At 49.0% G+C, this 21,032-nt stretch overlaps 2 non-coding genes and 1 pseudogene across 2 annotated transcripts; all 3 read left to right on the top strand.

Annotated features, from left to right (window-relative positions):
* The first annotated feature begins 14,032 nt into the window (after nt 1–14,032).
* LOC144420331 (small subunit ribosomal RNA) lies at nt 14,033–15,833 on the top strand. The gene has a single exon (XR_013474684.1). It is a non-coding gene; the product is annotated as a small subunit ribosomal RNA (ribosomal RNA).
* Nucleotides 15,834–16,131: 298 nt separating this feature from the next.
* On the top strand, nt 16,132–16,284 carry LOC144420154 (5.8S ribosomal RNA). Its single transcript, XR_013474513.1, has one exon. It is a non-coding gene; the product is annotated as a 5.8S ribosomal RNA (ribosomal RNA).
* A 309-nt stretch (nt 16,285–16,593) lies between these two features.
* LOC144420080 (large subunit ribosomal RNA) lies at nt 16,594–18,426 on the top strand (annotated as a pseudogene).
* Nucleotides 18,427–21,032: the final 2,606 nt, after the last annotated feature.

Here is a 21,032-nt window from a genome sequence, read left to right as displayed (position 1 = left end):
AAATACTCTATACCAATATGGACCGCATTACGCTTGCCCAGCGATCCAACTCGAAATACCACTTCAGTCGATCGCATCGTCGTCAGCGGACGAGTCGGACGAAAACAACCACACTGAATAGCAAGCGGGACACACCCCCTGTTCAGCCCATCAATCGGGCAACAAATCAAAGGAACCTTTCGGATGAAAACATATATCCAATGAATGTCGTCGGCGTCGACCCTTTCTTTTGTTGACGTGGGTGATCACGATAACAACAGTCAACAGGGAACATGATATTATCGGATTGCAACATAACAATTGTACGGTAGATATTATATGCTGACAAAAAGGTTACAAAAATGTACAATACCATTTAACTAAATACCATACTTGATCCTATTTATAAATCAGTTCCTGGTTTACTTGACTAGACGCCATAGTCGGTCATATGTTGGATTGTTGTCATGTAGTTGGATCGTAGTATAAAAAACATTTTTAATTTACTGAGTTTGTAGCAGTGCGATTGCCTTCGCGAAGGTGACGCGTCTTCGTTATTATGATGATATTGTTTTCATCGTGGTGTGTAGTGTAGACTGTAGAGTACTCACTGATCAGGCAGGTTCTACTCGAGGTGCTCTTATATTCTATTGTCTGAAATCCGAAGGAAATATACTATCTTACTATAGTTGCCATCCGTGTTGAATCTGAAATTCGTCTTTAACGTTTGTTTTACAATAATTTCGCATGATTATTATAGCAAATCACTTTAATAATAGGTTGTTCAGACCAAAGTATACCTTGTTAAAATCCTTTTCAAGTCCTGGACGTTAAACTTTGTGCCAAATATTGGCACTAAACCGTTCATATACGTCTTATAGTCCAGCAGATAAGGGGCCTTTTTGGCCCCAACCTTGTTTTCAGACATAAAGTTTTTTTTTTATTGTAATTATTCATCTTGGGGTAATTGCCCATCATTTCTACATGGGTGTGGAGTTTGCAGCCTTGAGCAATTTTTTTACGGCTCGATATTTGTATTAGTGTTTTTCATCAAATCTGTGCACCATAATGGCGCACAACCTGAAACCTAACCTGTTACAATACTATGTTCAGGTTGTGCACCAAAAACGACGAAGCACCAAATTTACTATGAAATAAAAATCAATAACTTTTAGGTATTTTTTGAACCCAGCTTTGGGTCGCGACCCATATATATGGAAATACTGTTGTAACATACGCGTAAAATAAAGAGTACTATTTCAAAATACCCGCTTTTGTTGCAATTAACAATACAAGCCTGCTAATGCAGCCGGCAGTGGTTCAACTGGATATACACCCGGTGGAGAACAGTCAATTATTTGCTAGCAAGGATTGTTATGCAGCGGGATGATCACGGCGATGCAGTGAAGGATAATGCTGTCATGAAAACAAGAATGAGAAAATTGCTACATTTTATAGTATATCCCTGGGAAAGAATGTAGTTCATTCTTATGTTCCATGCCAATGCTTTTCAAACTACCAAAGACTTTCAACACTTTTGTTTCTTCTCTTCTATAAAAATACATTGTTATTATATATTCGCATTTCCATTCGCTACCGTGCTTCTCTTGCCTGTTGTCATGCTGTCCCTCGAATTCAACTACAACAAAAAATTCACGAAAACGGGTTTAAGATTTTATGATTTCCTTATTATTCTCGACAATGAATGATATATATGCGGGTAGTAAAATGCCGAGTTATTCCAACAACATGATCATGTTTTGCAACTTACAACCAATATTTTATATGTAACTTTGCTTGACAGAGCCCCAAGGCCAAGAGATCTGAATACAAATATCAAAAATGTGAGGCCAAAAAAGTTACACTACAACATAGCCAAATGTGCTGGATTTGCGATAGATAACAGGTTTACCAAAAAACATTACATGAAAAATGATAAAATAAAGATCAATTTAGCAATATCTACTTAAGATTAGGTGTAATGCATCTGCTGATGATTTTATCTGTTTGTTTCGGAAGTTTAATGACAGAATTAATTGTGGTTGTTGGGGATGTTTCAAAAAAAATGTTGAACGGAAAAAAGGTTTGACAAAATGTAAAGGTTTGAGAGTAGTAAAGAAGTGGAAAAAATACTCCCATGTGTTCTTTATTTGATAACCACGCCACAGAACTTCTCCGATAAATATACGCAGCAATTGCGAGAGGCAGAAATGTCAAGATGGAATTTCATCGCATTGCAAACCAATATTAGCGATTCTCAGATATATTCGCGCATTCCCATCTGAACAGCGTGGAAAAGATTATACCTATCTACACACTTGAAAAACTATGTCAGATGAGCGTCATATTATTGAATATCAGTAAAGGAATAGTGCAATGGGAAAAGACTTTTAAGGCGTAACTTTCAGTAATATGCATCAAATAATCTTATTGTGAAATATATATTTAAAAACAATTCGTCACGCCACGCTTAGATACCAATTGGCACTCATGTAAACTGGTAAGAGGCACGCGATGGAGCAGATAATATGAGTATCCATCCCCCAGCTGTCATTTGAGTAGGTACTGCTGTTTTTATTGCAGATGATACTGATTTTTTTGTATTAAAGATTTACTGGCATCACCGATTTAAAGATGACAAGTAATGGATATAAATAAACCATTTGAAAACCAACACGCAGTATTACAAAACTTACTTCCAACACGCGGGTTGAATGAATAAAAAATCCAATCCATTTCAACTAATAAAATATTTAAGTCTCTAAAATAAATAAGTCCCTAAAATTTAAGAAGGAAAACGAAATGCCCGCAGCAACACAAATGTAGTCTGACGAGCGCAAAAGAAAGTGGCTAGATGCTGTCGATAGATCTTGGCTTATATTAGTGAAATAAACTACCATTAATCTACTAAAAATGAATTTCTGACATTGTAAGGAGATGGAATGTTACTATGTATTCAAAACTGACCCATGTAGTTATGAAATAATTGTTTTTAACGAAAAGGTGCTCCCTAAGTATTCGTACCAAGATGCCGCACAACCTGAACATTGCATGTGTACCAGGTTAGGATTCAGGTTGTGCGTCATCTTGGTACGTATACTTGAAATCCATTTAAAAAAAATTGCTCAACATTATATACTCCACACCCACCTGGGTATCAATATTTATGTCATCGACATTATATCTAAACAATAGAAAAAACTTTATGTCCCAAAACAATGTTAAGGCCCGATTCTGCCGGACTATTACACGATTGTGTTAGCAATACTACGCGGCGGAACGTATTGCAACTTGCAAGCTCAAAGCTGTAGGTATTTAAGTCAGGAATGTCTATTCGATACAGGCAGGTGAAGCAGTCCACACATAATTTAAAAATTACCGGGGTCCGCTCATTCCAAATAAAATTATATCTTAACTATGGAAACAAAATTTCAAATGTATCGTTTGACAAAATACAAGAGCAATGCTCAATGCTGCGCTTCGGTGCCAGTATGACAAGTCTTCAGTTGTGTAGCTCAGCGCCGACTTTGCTGCTGAAAAGATCTGAAATATTCGCCTCCATAGCAATTGTAAATATATATATATACTATATATTATTTAAGTCTTCTAGCAACTTGAATTATCTTTAAGAATGGAAATGTGAAATATATTAGTTGCGGAGATAAAACGATTTTTTTCGAGCAGTATCAAGAAAAAACATAATGTTCACCAGAATTCAAGCAGAACGATTCATTAGTCGATGTCCAATTGCAAAATTATTTGTGAATTGATAGTCTGAGAAATTACATTTCTTCGTTGTTTACAATTATTTCTATCCTGCTTATTGAAATGGGAGTATACTATTTTGCAAAATAAGAAGAAACGATGCATTCGAATTCAAGAAGCAGCTGCGGCCCAGAGTTAATAATCGATTTAAAATCGGAAATTCCCATCCCCTTCTGAAAGAGTCCCCTTCTGAGGACAAGATCACTGAAGCTACAAGTTACCGATTAAGAATAACCTACTCTTCATCTCCATACCTCTATGAACTATGGGTAAAATTCACAAGGAAGACATCCCCTTTAGACATATACTATCATTTACAGCAGGGGTGGCCAACCTGCTTGCGACCGCGATTGAAACCTCTAATATAAAAATTATTCCTCGTCGTTCAAACGCGCGAGAAGCACGTAATAATATACACTTCTAATGTTTTTTGACGGGTTTTCACTGTTTTTGCACGTTTTAGGAGGGTTTCTAGTGTTTTTTGACGGGTTTTCACAGTTTTAGTAAGGTTTCTAGTGTTTTTTGAAGATTTTCCACTGTTTTTGCACGTTTTAGCAAGGTTTCTAGTGTTTTTCGACGGGTTTTCACTGTTTTTGCACGTTTTAGCAGGGTTTTTAGTGTTTTTTGACGGGGTTCTCACCGTTTTTGCACGTTTTAGCAGGGTTTTTAGTGTTTTTTGACGGGGTTTCCACTGTTTTTGCACGTTTTAGCAAGGTTTCTAGTGTTTTTTGACGGTTCTTCAATGTTTTTGCACGTTTTAGCAAGGCTTCTAGTGTTTTTTGACGGGGTTTTCACTGTTTTTGCACGTTTTAGCAAGGTTTCTAGTGTTTTTTGACGGGGTTTTCACTGTTTTTGCACGTTTTAGCAAGATTTCTAGTGTTTTTTGACGGGGTTTCCACTGTTTTTGCACGTTTTAGCAAGGTTTCTAGTGTTTTTTGACGGTTTTTCAATGTTTTTGCACGTTTTAGAAAGGTTTCTAGTGTTTTTTGACGGGGTTTTCACTGTTTTTGCACGTTTTAGCAAGGTTTCTAGTGTTTTTTGACGGTTTTTCAATGTTTTTGCACGTTTCTAGTGTTTTCTGACGGTTTTTCACTGTTTTTGCCCGGAAGTCGCGATCCTACCAAAATGGCGATGTCCATACTAAAATGGCTATGTCTCTTTTAAAATCCTGATCCTGATGGTTATTTCCAATATTTCCTTATTAAAATGCTATATCCCTTTTAAAGTGGCAATCTTACTAAAATGGCGATGTCCCTTCTAAAATGGTTATATCTTTTCTAAAATTGCAATCCTGATATGTTCCTTTTCAAACAGTTTTGTCCCTTTCTAGTGTTTTTCGACAGTTTTTAACTGTTTTTGGACGTTTTAGCAAAGTTTCTAGTGTTTTTGACGGGGTTTTTACTGTTTTTGCACGTTTTAGCAGGTTTCTAGTGTTTTTTGACGGGGTTTTTACTGTTTTTGCACGTTTTAGCAAGGTTTCTAGTGTTTTTTGACGGGGTTTTCAATGTTTTTGCACGTTTTAGCAAGATTTCTAGTGTTTTTTGACGGGGTTTCCACTGTTTTCGCACGTTTTAGCAAGGTTTCTAGTGTTTTTTGACGGCTTTTCAATGTTTTTGCACGTTTTAGCAAGGTTTCTAGTGTTTTTTGACGGGGTTTTCACTGTTTTTGCACGTTTTAGCAAGGTTTCTAGTGTTTTTTGACGGTTTTTCAATGTTTTTGCACGTTTCTAGTGTTTTTTGACGGTTTTTGCACTGTTTTTGCTCGGAAATCGCGATCCTACTAAAATGGCAATGTCCCTACAAAAATGGCTATGTCTCATTTTTAAAATCCTGATCCTGATGGTTATTTCCAATATTTCCCTATTAAAATGCTATATTCCTTTTGAAATCGCAATCTTACTAAAATGGCGATGTCCCTTCTAAAATGGTTATATCTTTTCTAAAATTGCAATCCTGATATGTTCCTTTTCAAACAGTTATGTCCCTACAAAAATGGTTACGTCCCATTCAAAATCGAACTTCCGATATCCTACTAAAATGGATATGTCCTTCATGTCCATACTAAAATAGCGATGTCCCTATCAAAATGGTTATGTCACTACTAAAATGAACTAAATGGCTATGTACTTACTAAAATGATTATGAAACTTCTTAAATCGCGATCCCTATAACTTCCTACTAAAATGGCTATGTACTTTCTAAATGGCGATCTCTATATGTCACTACTGAAATTAGCTAAGTCCCTTCTGAAATGGCAATGTCCCTACTAAAATCGCGATCTCATTATTTCCCCACTAAAATGGATATGTCCACTATAATCCTATACTAAAATATCGATGTACCTACTAAAATGACTATGTCACTTCTAAAATATGGATGTGCCCACTAAAATGGCTATGTCCTTTCTAAAATTGCAATACCGATATGTTCCTACTAAAATGGCTATGCCCGCTATGTTCATACTAAAATGGCTATGTCCCTACTAAAGTAGATATATGGCTATTTCGCCATTAAAATGGCTATGTCCCTTCTTAAATCGCGATCCTGATATCTTCTTACTAAAATGACTATGTCCCCAGTGGAACACACATTTCTGCCGAAGTCTCTACTAAAATGAGTATTTCCCTTCTGAAATCCCGATATCTTCTAACAAAAATGGCTATTTCCCTACTAAAATGTTCATGTTTTTACTGAAATGGCATTGTCCCTTCTAAAATAGCTATGCTCCTTCTAAAATTGCATTCCCGATCTTCCTACTAAAATGGCTATGTTCGTTATGTCGCTATAAAAATAGCAATTTCTCTACGAAACTAGCAATGTCCCTTCTAAAATGGCTATGTGGTCACTACTAAAATAGATAGGTCCCTACTAAAACGGATATGCCCCTTCTTAAAATCGCAATTCTGATATTTTCCTACTAAAATGGCTATGTCCTTTATGTCCCTACCAAATTAGCGATGTCTCTACCAAAATGGCTACGTCACTACTAAATTGGCTATGTCCCTACTAATATTGATATGGAAACTTCGTTAATCGCGATCCCGATAACTTCCTACTAAAACCGCTATGTCCATACTAAAATGGCTATGTAGTTTCTAAAATGGCGATCTCTATTCGTTTCTACTAAAATTAGCTAATTCCCTTCTGAAATGACTATGTCCTTACCAAAATCCCTGATCCCATTATGTTCCCACTAAAATGGCTATGTCCATACTAAAATAGTATGTATTTTCTAGAATTGCAATCCCAATATGTTCCTAATATATGGCTATGTCCTACTTAAATGGATATGTCGTTTTAAAATCGCGATTCTGATATGTTATTACTAAAATGACAATATCCGTTATGTCCCTACTAAAATAGCGATGTCCCTACTGAAATGGCTATGTCCCTTCGAAAACAGCGTAGCGGAACTTTGGTGAGCGAGAGAGTGCTGCGTCGCAGAAGCGGAACTTCGGTGTCGGGAGCGCCTAGCCGAACAATTTTAGAGTACAAACTAACCTAACCTAAGCCGAGGCGCATGGGCAAGGCGACTAACCTAACCGAAGGTAAGGCCCGTAGGGGAAAAAGATAAAGCTAACGAACAACTTGAGTTAGCTGAGGAGAGCGGGGCATTCCATGGAGGGGGATCTTGGCGGGCGAGAAAGTGCGGCAGAAGCGGCGCTTCAGTATCAATTGCAGCCGAGCCGAAAAAATGTTAAGTACAAACGTAATGCTAATGAGCGAGCGACTAATATGTAGGATGCGCTCGATCGAGAGTCTGGCTTGAGATGTTGACGGCTTAGCAGAACGGTCGCATTGTTATGCCCGGGTTTTAGGCACAGCTACAGGCGGCCGCCAGGGCTCTTGTTTGTGCGAAACTGAATGAAGTGAGCCCGAAAGAGGGCGAGCGAAGATGAGACGCAGAGCGCTTTGCCTGGAATTGCCTGGCGAGGGCGTGGGCGTCGCGGCCAGCGACAGTCAAAGCTGAATACGCCTCATGCGATTTCCTCAGCCGCAAACGAATGCGACGAGTACGCGCCGGGCGGCCCGAGCAAGTGCAAGCATGAGTACTCGTAACTGGGGCATTACATTTGTCGAAGTATAACGCATGTGTCTTAAGATGAGCTCATCGAGGATGGCAACCTCGCGACGAGCAAACGGGCAAAAGCTCAACTGATTTGGATTTTCAATATGAATACAGACCTCGAAAGCGTGGCCTATCGATCCCTTTGACTTTGCGAGTTTCAAGCAATGGGTGTCAGAAAAGTTACCATCGGGATAACTGGCTTGTGGCGGCCAAGCGTTCATAGCATCGCTGCTTGCTACGGGAAAAATCGCAAATTCAGACATTTGGTTCATGTGCTTGACTGACAAGCCAATGGTGCTAATCTACCATCTGCGGAATTATGACTGGACGCCTCTGAAGTCAGAATTCCGCCTAAGTTGCGACGGTAATCTGGTGCCTTGCCGCCGGCGAGGCGAAGTTAAGTGGCCGCCGGCAAAGCCGAGTGTTTCGAAAATTTGGAGCGAAAGACTTCCGCCTAAGTCAAGGCGGGCGTTCTGCGCTAAGCCGGGGTGCTAAATCATTTGCAGACGACTTAGTTGAAGATTGGGATGTTGTAACCACTAGAGCAGTTTCTCACTGCGAAGTGTTGAGAGTCATCCTAAACATCTATTATTTGTCCTTTTGGGACTTGCTTTTTTTCCACTCCGCCCACGTTGCTAATGCGTCAAGCTTGAGCACTTTTTGGGCTAGCAGAACGGTCGCATTGTAATGTTTGGGCTTTATACACAGTTGCAGGCGGCCGGCATGGCTCTTGTTTGTGCGAAACTGAATGGAGTGAGCCCGAGAGAGGGCGAGCAAAGTGAGACGCAGAGCGCTCCACCTGGAATTGCCTGGCGAGGGCGTGTACATCGCAGCCAGCGACAGTCAAAACCGAATACGGCCGCATGCGGTTGCCTCAGCCGCAAACGAATGCGACGAGTACACGCCGGGCGGCCCGAGGAGGCCGAGCGCAGCTGACGAAGCTATCTGGTTGGTCCTGCCAGTAGTGATATGGTTGTCTCAAAGATCAAGCCATGCAATTGCAAGTATGAGCACTCGTAAACCGAAACTATAATGGCTCATTAAATCAGTCTTGATTTATTTAGTCTCGTAAGCGGAGTGGATAACTGTGGTTATTCTAGAGCTAATACATGCATTAAGTTTGAGTTTGATACAGGCGGTAAATCTGTCAAAATGTAACGCCGGGGTCCTAAGGTAAGCTCCGCGAGGACGGAAACCTCGCGTAAAGCAAAGGGACAAAAGCTCACATGATTTGGATTTTCAGTATGAATACAGACCTCGAAAGCGTGGCCTATCGATCCCTTTGAGTTTGCGAGTTTCAAACAAGGGGTGTCAGAAAAGTTACCACAGGGATAATTAGCTTGTGACAGACAAGCGTTCATGGCGACGTGGCTTGCTACGAGAGAAAATCGCAGATTCAGACATTTGGCTCATGTGCTTGGCTGATAAGCCAATGGTGCGAAGCTACCATCTGGGTGTTGAGAGTCATCCTCACGATCTACGATTTGTCCTCTTGAGACTTGTTTTTTTCCACTCCGCATGCCGGGCCAGCGTAGTGTCGGACTTTCGATTCGAATATTGGAATCGAATCGAATATTCGAATCGAATAGTAAATTATTCGAATCGGTTCAGACGGGAATTTTTAATCGCCGCCATCTTTTTTTTTCTTTTTCTGTCTACCAATGGTATAGGGGAATCAACGAATTTTTTTGTGAAGCCATCTCTCTTCGGGACAATTCGATAGCTGTTTTGTTTTTCAATTTTTTCCCATCTGTTGGCGGCGTTTGAAACATGTCCGAAATTGCACCTCTCTTTCTGCTCTCAGCTATGAGCACGACAAACAGCAGCGCTTCTCTTTCTTATTATCTCTCACACGTGCTACGACGGCGTGATGTTGTTACGCACGCTTTTATGGCGCGCAATTCGATCAGAATGCGGGAAGAACGGTTGCGCCGTCACGTGCAGGAAGTTTTACACTGGCGTGGCGCATTGTTTTTGTGATTGCCGACATTGCAATTGAGAGCGTATAGAAGACTAATTTGCGTGCTCTTTTGCAACATTATTGTGTATTTTTAAAGCGGTTTCTAGACTAATGTTTTCTCAGCAGAGCGTACATTATGATGAACAGGAAATCTCCCGTTAGGCGTCATTTTATTCCCTCAGCCAAAGACGGTGACAAACGTTAGTACGTCGTGTGGAAGAGATGCGCAGACAAACTTTGTTACTATGCCACCACTTAGCTATTTTAGTAGGTTCATAGTCAATTTACTAGGAAAATAACGGAGTCGCAATGCTAGTAGGGACATAGTAATTTTAGTAGGGACATAGCCATTTCAGCAGGAAAATATCGGAGTCGCAATGTTAGATGGGACATAGCCATTTTAGTCGGGACATAGCGGACATTGCCGATTTAGTAGGGACATAGCGGACAAATGGGACATAGCCTTTTATAACTACCCCTCACGCTGTATGTGCCGCAGTAAGCGATAATGGATCTAATATGAAGGCAGCCAAAGACATAATTTGGTTGGGCTAGTGTTGCTTATGCAGCGCATACTAACCTAACCCTAGGTAAGGCCTGTAAGAGCGAAAGACAGTAAACTCGAATGAGCCAAGAAAGAGCAGCGTGCGGAATGGGATGGGATGGGGCGCCCAATCCCTCGGTGGCGGGCGGGCGAGAGAGTGCTGCGTTGCCGGCATCGGCGTCGAGAGGGGCCGAAACGAAAAGAGTCGAGTGGCGGCACGTTAAAGCATACTAACCTAACCCTAGGTAAGGCCTGTAAGAACGAAAGACAGTAAACTCGAATGAGCCAAGAAAGAGCGGCGTGCGGGATGGGATGGGATGTGGCTCCCAATCCCTCGGTGGCGGGCGGGCGAGAGAGTGCTGCGTCGCCGGCATCGGCGTCGAGAAAAGCCGAGCCGAAAAGAGTCGAGTGACGGCACGTGAAAGCATACTAACCTAACCCTAGGTAAGGCCTGTAAGAGCGAAAGACAGAAAACTCGAATGAGCCAAGAAAGAGCGGCGTGCGGGATGGGGCGCCCAATCCTCCGGTGGCGGGCGGGCGAAAGAGTGCTGCGTCGCCGGCATCGGCGTCGAGAGAGGCCGAAACGAAAAGAGTCGAGTGACGGCACGTGAAAGCATACTAACCTAACCCTAGGTAAGGCCTGTAAGAGCGAAAGACAGTAAACTCGAATGAGCCAAGAAAGAGCGACGTGCGGGATGGGATGGGATGGGGCGCCCAATCCCTCGGTGAAAGGCTGGCGAGAGAGTGCTGCGTCGCCGGCATCGGCGTCGAGAGAGGCCGAAACGAAAAGAGTCGAGTGATGACACGTGAAAGCATACTAACCTAACCCTAGGTAAGGCCTGTAAGAGCGAATGACAGTAAACTCGAATGAGCCAAGAAAGAGCGGCGTGCGGGATGGGATGGGGCGCCCACTCCCTCGGTGGCGGGCGGGCGAGAGAGTGCTGCGTCGCCGGCATCGGTGTCGAGAGATGTCGAAACGAAAAGAGTCGAGTGACGGCACGTGAAAGCATACTAACCTAACCCTAGGTAAGGCCTGTAAAAGCGAAAGACAGTAAACTCGAATGAGCCAAGAAAGAGCGGCGTGCGGGATGGGATGGGGCGCCCACTCCCTCGGTGGCGGGCGGGCGAGAGAGTGCTGCGTCGCCGGCATCGGTGTCGAGAGATGTCGAAACGAAAAGAGTCGAGTGACGGCACGTGAAAGCATACTAACCTAACCCTAGGTAAGGCCTGTAAGAGCGAAAGACAGTAAACTCGAATGAGCCAAGTAAGAGCGGCGTGCGGGATGGGATGGGATGGGGCGCCCACTCCCTCGGTGGCGGGCGGGCGAGAGAGTGCTGCGTCGCCGGCATCGGCGTCGAGAGAGGCCGAAACGAAAAGAGTCGAGTGACGGCACGTGAAAGCACACTAACCTAACCCTAGGTAAGGCCTGTAAAAGCGAAAGACAGTAAACTCGAATGAGCCAAGAAAGAGCGGCGTGCGGGATGGGATGGGATGGGGCACCCAATCCCTAGGTGGCGGGCGGGCGAGAGAGTGCTGCGTCGCCGGCATCGGCGTCGAGAAAAGCCGAGCCGAAAAGAGTCGAGTGACGGCACGTGAAAGCATACTAACCTAACCCTAGGTAAGGCCTGTAAGAGCAAAAGACAGTAAACTCGAATGAGCCAAGAAAGAGCGGCGTACGGGATGGGATGGGGCGCCCAATCCCTCGGTGGCGGGCGGGCGAGAGAGTGCTGCGTCGCCGGCATCGGCGTCGAGAAAAGCCGAGCCCAAAAGAGTCGAGTGACGGCACGTGAAAGCATACTAACCTAACCCTAGGTAAGGCCTGTAAGAGCGAAAGACAGTAAACTCGAATGAGACAAGAAAGAGCGGCGTGCTGGATGGGATGAGATGGGATGGGGCGCCCAATCCCTCGGTGGCGGGCGGGCGAGAGAGTGCTGCTTCGCCGGCATCGGCGTCGAGAAAAGCCGAGCCGAAAAAAGTCGAGTGACGGCACGTGAAAGCATGCTAACCTAACCCTAGGTAAGGTCTGTAAGAGCGAAAGACAGTAAACTCGAATGAGCCAAGAAAGAGCGGCGTGCGGGATGGGATGGGATGGGGCGCCCACTCCCTCGGTGGCGGGCGGGCGAGAGAGTGCTGCGTCGCCGGCATCGGCGTCGAGAAAAGCCGAGCCGAAAAAAGTTAAAGTACAAACGCGATGCTAATGAGCGAGCCATTGTCTCGACTAAAATGTAGGAGGCGCTCGATCGAGCGTCTGGCTTGAGCGCTTGTCGGCCTAGCGGAACGGTCGCATTGTTATGCCCGGGTTTTAGGCCCCGCTGCAGGCGGCCGACAGAGCTCTGTTTGTGCGAAACTGAATGGATCGAGCCCGAGAGAGGGCGAGCAAAGACGAAACGCAAAGCGCTCCGCCTGGCACTGCCTAGCGAGAGCGTGGACGTCGCGGCCAGCGACTGTCGAAGCTGAGTACGGCCACAGGCGATCGCATCGGTCTTAAACGAATGCGACGAGCACGGCCTGTAAGAGCGAAAGACAGTAAACTCGAATGAGCCAAGAAAGAGCGGCGTGCGGGATGGGATGGGGCGCCCACTCCCTCGGTGGCGGGCGGGCGAGAGAGTGCTGCGTCGCCGGCATCGGCGTCGAGAGAGGCCGAAAAGAAAAGAGTCGAGTGACGGCACGTGAAAGCACACTAACCTAACCCTAGGTAAGGCCTGTAAAAGCGAAAGACAGTAAACTCGAATGAGCCAAGAAAGAGCGGCGTGCGGGATGGGATGGGATGGGGCACCCAATCCCTCGGTGGCGGGCGGGCAAAAGAGTGCTGCGTTGCCGGCATCGGCGTCGAGAAAAGCCGAGCCGAAAAGAGTCGAGTGACGGCACGTGAAAGCATACTAACCTAACCCTAGGTAAGGCCTGTAAGAGCGAAAGACAGTAAACTCAAATGAGCCAAGAAAGAGCGGCGTGCGGGATGGGATGGGATGGGGCGCCCAATCCCTCGGTGGCGGGCGGGCGAGAGAGTGCTGCGTCGCCGGCATCGGCGTCGAGAAAAGCCGAGCACAAAAGAGTCGAGTGACGGCAAGTGAAAGCATACTAACCTAACCCTAGGTAAGGCCTGTACGAGCGAAAGACAGTAAACTCGAATGAGCCAAGAAAGAGCGGCATGCGGGATGGGATGGGGCGCCCAATCCCTCGGTGGCGGGCGGGCGAGAGAGTGCTGCGTCGCCGGCATCGGCGTCGAGAAAAGCCGAGCCGAAAAAAGTCGAGTGACGGCACGTGAAAGCATACTAACCTAACCCTAGGTAAGGCCTGTAAGAGCGAAAGACAGTAAACTCTAATGAGCCAAGAAAGAGCGGCGTGCGGGATGGGATGGGATGCTAATGAGCGAGCCGTTGTCTCGACTAATATGTAGGAGGCGCTCGATCGAGCGTCTGACTTGAGCGCTTGTCGGCCTAGCAGAACAGTCGCATTGTTATGCCCGGGTTTTAAGCACCGCTGCAGGCGGCCGGCAGAGCTCTTGTTTGTGCGAAACTGTATGGATCGAGCCCGAGAGAGGGCGAGCAAAGACGAAACGCAAAGCGCTCCGCCTGGCACTGCCTAGCGAGAGCGTGGACGTCGCGGCCAGCGACTGTCGAAGCTGAGTACGGCCTCAGGCGATCGCCTCGGTCTTAAACGAATGCGACGAGCACGCGCCGGGCGGCCCAGCAAGGGCCGAGCGCAGCTGTCGCAGCTATCTGGTTGATCCTGCCAGTAGTGATATGCTTGTCTCGAAGATTAAGCCATGCAGGTGCAAGTACGAGTTCTCGTAATGCGAAACTGCGAATGGCTCATTAAATCAGTCTTGGTTTATTTGGTCTCGTAAGCGAAGTGGATAACTGTGGTAATTCTAGAGCTAATACATGCATTAAGCGCCGACTTCGGGAGGCGCGCTTTTATCAGATCAAAACCGACCGGGTTCGTCCTGTGACGTTTGATGACTCTGGATAACCACGCGGATGGTACGGTCTCTGCACCGACGACGTATCATTCAAGTGCCCTATCAACTGTCGAAGGTACGCTACGTGCCTACCTTTGTGATAACGGGTAACGGGGAATCAGGGTTCGATTCCGGAGAGGGAGCCTGAGAAACGGCTACCACAACCAAAGAAGGCAGCAGGCGCGCAAATTACCCCGACACGGGGAGGTAGTGACGAAAAATAACAATACAGGACTCTAACGAGGCCCTGTAATTGGAATGAGTACATCCAAAAACTCTTAACGAGTATCCATTGGAGGGTAAGTCTGGTGCCAGCAGCCGCGGTAATTCCAGCTCCAACAGTGTATGCTAAAGTTGTTGCGGTTGCAAAGCTCGTAGTTTAATTTTGGGCGAGCGCCACCGGTCCGTCGCAAGGCGTGTCACTGGTTGCGTTCGCCTCACCTTCGGTTCTCCGTCGGTGCTCTTGACTGAGTGTCGGCGGTGGCCGATAAGTTTACTTTGAAAAAATTAGAGTGTTCAAAGCAGGCTGTTCGCCTGCATAGTGTTGCATGGAATAATGGAATAGGACCTCGGTTCTATTTTGTTGGTTTTCGGAGCACGAGGTAATGATTAAGAGGGACAGACGGGGGCGTCCGTACTCTGCCGTTAGAGGTGAAATTCTTGGATCGGCGGAAGACGAACTACTGCGAAAGCATTCGCCAAGAATATTTTCTTTAATCAAGAGCGAAAGTCAGAGGTTCGAAGACGATCAGATACCGTCCTAGTTCTGACTATAAACGATGCCAACTAGCAATCGGGAGGCGTTACCATGACGACCTTTCCGGCAGCTTCCGGGAAACCAAAGTCTTTGGGTTCCGGGGGAAGTATGGTTGCTAAGCTGAAACTTAAAGGAATTGACGGGAGGGCACCACCAGGAGTGGAGCTTGCGGCTTAATTTGACTCAACACGGGGAAACTCACCCGGCCCGGACACGGGTAGGATTGACAGATTGAGAGCTCTTTCTTGATTCTGTGGGTGGTGGTGCATGGCCGTTCTTAGTTGGTGGAGCGATTTGTCTGGTTAATTCCGATAACGAACGAGACTCTGGCATGCTAAATAGTTACGCGACCTTCTCGGTCGGCGTCTAACTTTTTAGAGGGACTAGTGGCGTTTAGCCACACGAGATTGAGCAATAACAGGTCTGTGATGCCCTTAGATGTCCGGGGCCACACGCGCGCTACACTGAGTGAAGCAGCGAGTGTCTAACCTAGGCCGAAAGGTCCGGGTAACACGTTGAACCTCATTCGTGAATGGGATAGGGACTTGCAATTGTTTCCCTTGAACGAGGAATTCCCAGTTAGCGCAAGTCATCAACTTGCGTTGATTACGTCCCTGCCCTTTGTACACACCGCCCGTCGCTACTACCGATTGAATGGTTTAGTGAGATCCTTGGATCGGCCCCGTCGCGGCTGGCAACGGCCGCGTCGGCGTGTCGAGAAAACGATCAAACTTGATCATTTAGAGGAAGTAAAAGTCGTAACAAGGTTTCCGTAGGTGAACCTGCGGAAGGATCATTACCGAAGGTGGTGGTAGGCCCCGGCCGACCGCGCACTTAATTGTCTTTGGGTGCCGCCGCGAGGACGGCCGTCAATCGGGGTTCCGCCCCGTGCGACACGCGTAACACGTTGGCATAGCAAGGCAGCCGAGTGCGATGGTGGCTCCTGGGCACCGCGCTCGATGTGCCGCCGGCCCAGCCCGGCGGTCGCTCGGCGCCGTTTGTTGGTGTTTTTGTGCATTTGTTGTCGGTGGTGGTTTTGTGGTCGATCCCACAGTGTGATGTCCGCGCGCTTCGGCGCCGCGCGAAACGTCGAGGACGACTCTTAACGGTGGATCACTCGGCTCGCGAGTCGATGAAAACGCAGCCAAGTGCGAGAAGTAATGTGAATTGCAGAACACATTGAACGTCGACCTTCTGAACGCGAATTGCGATCTCGGGTCCATCCCGGGACCGCGTCTGCCTCAGGGTCGCGTTCGTCCTCACACGAGGGCCGTCGTCAGGCCTCTGCAAAGACGGCCGGGCGTCGCCCCAAGTTCAAGCGGTCGCTGAGCTTTCTCGGCGCGACCGCGTGTCCCGTACACCGCCGGCCTCTCGTCGTTCAACGACGTTCGAGGGGCGGGTCCAGGTCGGTCGGTTCGGTCACGAGATCAAGACCGACCGTGGGCCAAGGCGGCGACGGTACGCGCTCGGTCGGCGCCGGCGGCGACGACTTGCGATGCCATCGGTCCGTGGAAGAGGCGGCCCGTCTGACACATACGACCTGAGTTCAGGCGAGAGCACCCGCTGAATTTAAGTCCAGCGTCGAATCTGCGCGCTTCTCGAGCGCGCCGAGTTGTGACGTACGGAAGTCCCAGTGTGACTGACGGCGAGCGCCGGTGTCCTTCTGATCGAGGCCTCGTCCCACGGCGTGTGTTAGGCCCATAGGGGCGATTGCCTTGGCCGCTTCGGGTCTTCTCGGAGTCGGGTTGTTTGGGAATGCAGCCCAAAGCGGGTGGTAAACTCCACCTAAGACTAAATACGGTCGCGAGACCGATAGCGGACAAGTACCGTGAGGGAAAGTTGAAAAGCACTTTGAAGAGAGAGTTCAAGAGTACGTGAAACCGTTGAGAGGCAAACGGGGGAGCCCGCCGGTGGACCGAGGAAAGGATGCCGCGCGCTCTCTGTGTGCGGCCGTCGCCGTTCGGCTGGCTTGTCGTTTGTCTGCACTGTACGCAGTGCCGGTGTTCGGCGGGCTGCCGCTTCGGTGGCGCGCCGTCGACGCGCTCGGGGTCCGTGGCCACGTCGGCCACCCTCCCGACTCGTCTTGAAACACGGACCAAGGAGTCTAACATGAGCGCGAGTCGTCGAGTGGTTCGACACTCGCAGGCGAAATGAAAGTGAAAGCGGCCGTTGGCCGAACGAGGTCGGACCCGGAGCCCCGTGCGGGCGCCGTCGCACGACCGACCGATCACACCCGCTCTGTCGGGGCGGTCGCGCAAGAGCGTCCATGTTGGGACCCGAAAGATGGTGAACTATGCCTGGGAAGGTCGAAGCCAGAGGAAACTCTGGTGGAGGACCGTAGCGATTCTGACGTGCAAATCGATCGTCCTATTTGGGTATAGGGGCGAAAGACCAATCGAACCATCTAGTAGCTGGTTCCTTCCGAAGTTTCCCTCAGGATAGCTGGCGCTTTCTCTCAGTTTTATCAGGTAAAGCGAATGATTAGAGGCCTTGGGGACGAAACGTCCTCAACCTATTCTCAAACTTTAAATTGGTAAGAAGCCCGGCTCGCTTAATTGGAGTCGGGCGCCTTGAATGCGAGTGCCCAGTGGGCCACTCTTGGTAAGCAGGACTGGCGATGCGGGATGAACCGAACGCCGGGTTAAGGCGCCCGACGCGACGCTCATCAGAGCCCACAAAAGGTGTTGGTTGATCTAGACAGCAGGACGGTGGCCATGGAAGTCGGAATCCGCTAAGGAGTGTGTAACAACTCACCTGCCGAATCAACCAGTCCTGGAAATGGATGGCGCTGGAGCGTCGGGCCTATACCCGGCCGTCGCGACGACACGGGCCGTTCCACGGCGCTATGTCGCGACGAGTAGGAAGGCCGCGGCGGCGGGGGTCGAAGCGTCGAGCGAGAGCTCGCGTGAAGCAGCCGTCGGTGCAGATCTTGGTGGTAGTAGCAAATATTCAAATGAGCTTTGAAGGTCGAAGAGGAGAAGGGTTCCATGTGAACAGCAGTTGAACATGGGTCGATCGGCCCTAAGGAACAAGCGAACGCAGTTCGACTGGGGGCGTTGCTCGTTTTCGCCCCCGGTGTCCGAAAGGGAATCTGGTTAATATTCCCGAGCCTCGACACGGAGATTGGCGCTTCGGCGCCCGGTGCGGCAACGCAACCGAACTCGGAGACGCTGGCGTGGGTCCCGGGAAGAGTTCTCTTTTTTTGGTAAAGAGCGCAGGCCCTGGAATCGGTTCGCCCGGAGATAGGGCTGGCAGCTCCGTAAAGCACCGCGTCTCTTGCGGTGTCCGGTGAACCCGCGTCGGCCCTTGAAAATCCGAGGGAGATGGTGTAATTGTCGTGCGAGGCCGTACCCATATCCGCAGCAGGTCTCCAAGGTGAACAGCCTCTGGCCGACGTAACAATGTAGGCAAGGGAAGTCGGCAAATCAGATCCGTAACTTCGGGAAAAGGATTGGCTCTAAGGGCTGGGTCGGTCGGGCTGAGGTACAAAGCGGATGCCGGGACTTGACCGGACTGGGCGAACGCTTGCCGCTTCACGGCGGCCGGCGTGAGCTCGGACCTGCGTCCGGTCCCTATCCGTGGACTGCCGCAGCTGCGCGGGCCTCGCGGCTCGCTTCGGCCGGCGTCGAACAGCCAACTTAGAACTGGTACGGACCAGGGGAATCCGACTGTTTAATTAAAACAAAGCATTGCGTTGGCCGCAACCCGGTGTTGACGCGATGTGATTTCTGCCCAGTGCTCTGAATGTCAAACTTTAAATTGGTAAGAAGCCCGGCTCGCTTAATTGGAGTCGGGCGCCTCGAATGCGAGTGCCCAGTGGGCCACTCTTGGTAAGCAGGACTGGCGATGCGGATGAACCGAACGCCGGGTTAAGGCGCCCGACGCGACGCTCATCGAGCCCACAAAAGGTGTTGGTTGATCTAGACAGCAGGACGGTGGCCATGGAAGTCGGAATCCGCTAAGGAGTGTGTAACAACTCACCTGCCAAATCAACCAGCTCTGAAAATGGATGGCGCTAGAGCGTCGGGCCTATACCCGGCCGTCGCGACGACACGGGACGTTCCACGGCGCTATGTCGCGACGAGTAGGAAGGCCGCGGCGGCGGGCGTCGAAGCGTCGAGCGAGAGCTCGCGTGGAGCAGCCGTCGGTGCAGATCTTGGTGGTAGTAGCAAATATTCAAATGAGAGCTTTGAAAGTCGAAGAGGAGAAGGGTTCCATGTGAACAGCAGTTGAACATGGGTCAGTCGGCCCTAAGGAACAAGCGAACGCAGTTCGACTGGGGGCGTTGCTCGTTTTCGCCCCCGGTGTCCGAAAGGGAATCTGGTTAATATTCCCGAGCCTCGACACGGAGATTGGCGCTTCGGCGCCCGGTGCGGCAACGCAACCGAACTCGGAGACGCTGGCGTGGGTCCCGGGGAGAGTTCTCTTTTCTTGGTAAGGAGCGCAGGCCCTGGAATCGGTTCGCCCGGAGATAGGGCTGGCAGCTCCGTAAAGCACCGCGTCTCTTGCACGTTTGTACTTTAACTTTTTTCGGCTCGGCTTCTTTCGACGCCGATGCCGGCGACGCAGCACTCTCTCGCCCGCCAGCCACCGAGAAAAGGGTGCGCTCCGACCGGCCCCGCACCGTACGCCGCTCTTTCTTGGCTCATTCGAGTTTACTGTCTTTCGCTCTAACATGCCTTACCTAGGGTTAGGTTATTATGCTTGCACGTTTGTACTTTACCTTTTTTCGGCTCGGCTTCTTTCGACGCCGATGCCGGCGACGCAGCACTCTCTCGCCCGCCAGCCACCGAGAAAAGGGTGCGCTCCGACCGGCCCCGCACCGTACGCCGCTCTTTCTTGGCTCATTCGAGTTTACTGTCTTTCGCTCTAACATGCCTTACCTAGGGTTAGGTTATTATGCTTGCACGTTTGTACTTTAACTTTTTTCTGCTCGGCTTCTTTCGACGCCGATGCCGGCGACGCAGCACTCTCTCGCCCGCCAGCCACCGAGAAAAGGGTGCGCTCCGACCGGCCCCGCACCGTACGCCGCTCTTTCTTGGCTCATTCGAGTTTACTGTCTTTCGCTCTGACATGCCTTACCTAGGGTTAGGTTAGTATGCTTGCACGTTTGTACTTTAACTTTTTTCGGCTCGGCTTCTTTCGACGCCGATGCCGGCGACGCAGCACTCTCTCGCCCGCCAGCCACCGAGAAAAGGGTGCGCTCCGACCGGCCCCGCACCGTACGCCGCTCTTTCTTGGCTCATTCGAGTTTACTGTCTTTCGCTCTAACATGCCTTACCTAGGGTTAGGTTAGTATGCTTGCACGTTTGTACTTTAACTTTTTTCGGCTCGGCTTCTTTCGACGCCGATGCCGGCGACGCAGCACTCTCTCGCCCGCCAGCCACCGAGAAAAGGGTGCGCTCCGACCGGCCCCGCACCGTACGCCGCTCTTTCTTGGCTCATTCGAGTTTACTGTCTTTCGCTCTGACATGCCTTACCTAGGGTTAGGTTAGTATGCTTGCACATTTGTACTTTAACTTTTTTCGGCTCGGCTTCTTTCGACGCCGATGCCGGCGACGCAGCACTCTCTCGCCCGCCAGCCACCGAGAAAAGGGTGCGCTCCGACCGGCCCCGCACCGTACGCCGCTCTTTCTTGGCTCATTCGAGTTTACTGTCTTTCGCTCTGACATGCCTTACCTAGGGTTAGGTTAGTATGCTTGCACATTTGTACTTTAACTTTTTTCGGCTCGGCTTCTTTCGACGCCGATGCCGGCGACGCAGCACTCTCTCGCCCGCCAGCCACCGAGAAAAGGGTGCGCTCCGACCGGCCCCGCACCGTACGCCGCTCTTTCTTGGCTCATTCGAGTTTACTGTCTTTCGCTCTGACATGCCTTACCTAGGGTTAGGTTAGTATGCTTGCACATTTGTACTTTAACTTTTTTCGGCTCGGCTTCTTTCGACGCCGATGCCGGCGACGCAGCACTCTCTCGCCCGCCAGCCACCGAGAAAAGGGTGC

Source organism: Styela clava, chromosome 2 (genome assembly GCF_964204865.1).
Source record: "Styela clava chromosome 2, kaStyClav1.hap1.2, whole genome shotgun sequence".
Taxonomy (NCBI): Eukaryota; Metazoa; Chordata; class Ascidiacea; order Stolidobranchia; family Styelidae; genus Styela; species Styela clava.
Note: the sequence above shows the minus strand (reverse complement) of the source record. Positions and strands in the feature narration are given on the sequence as shown.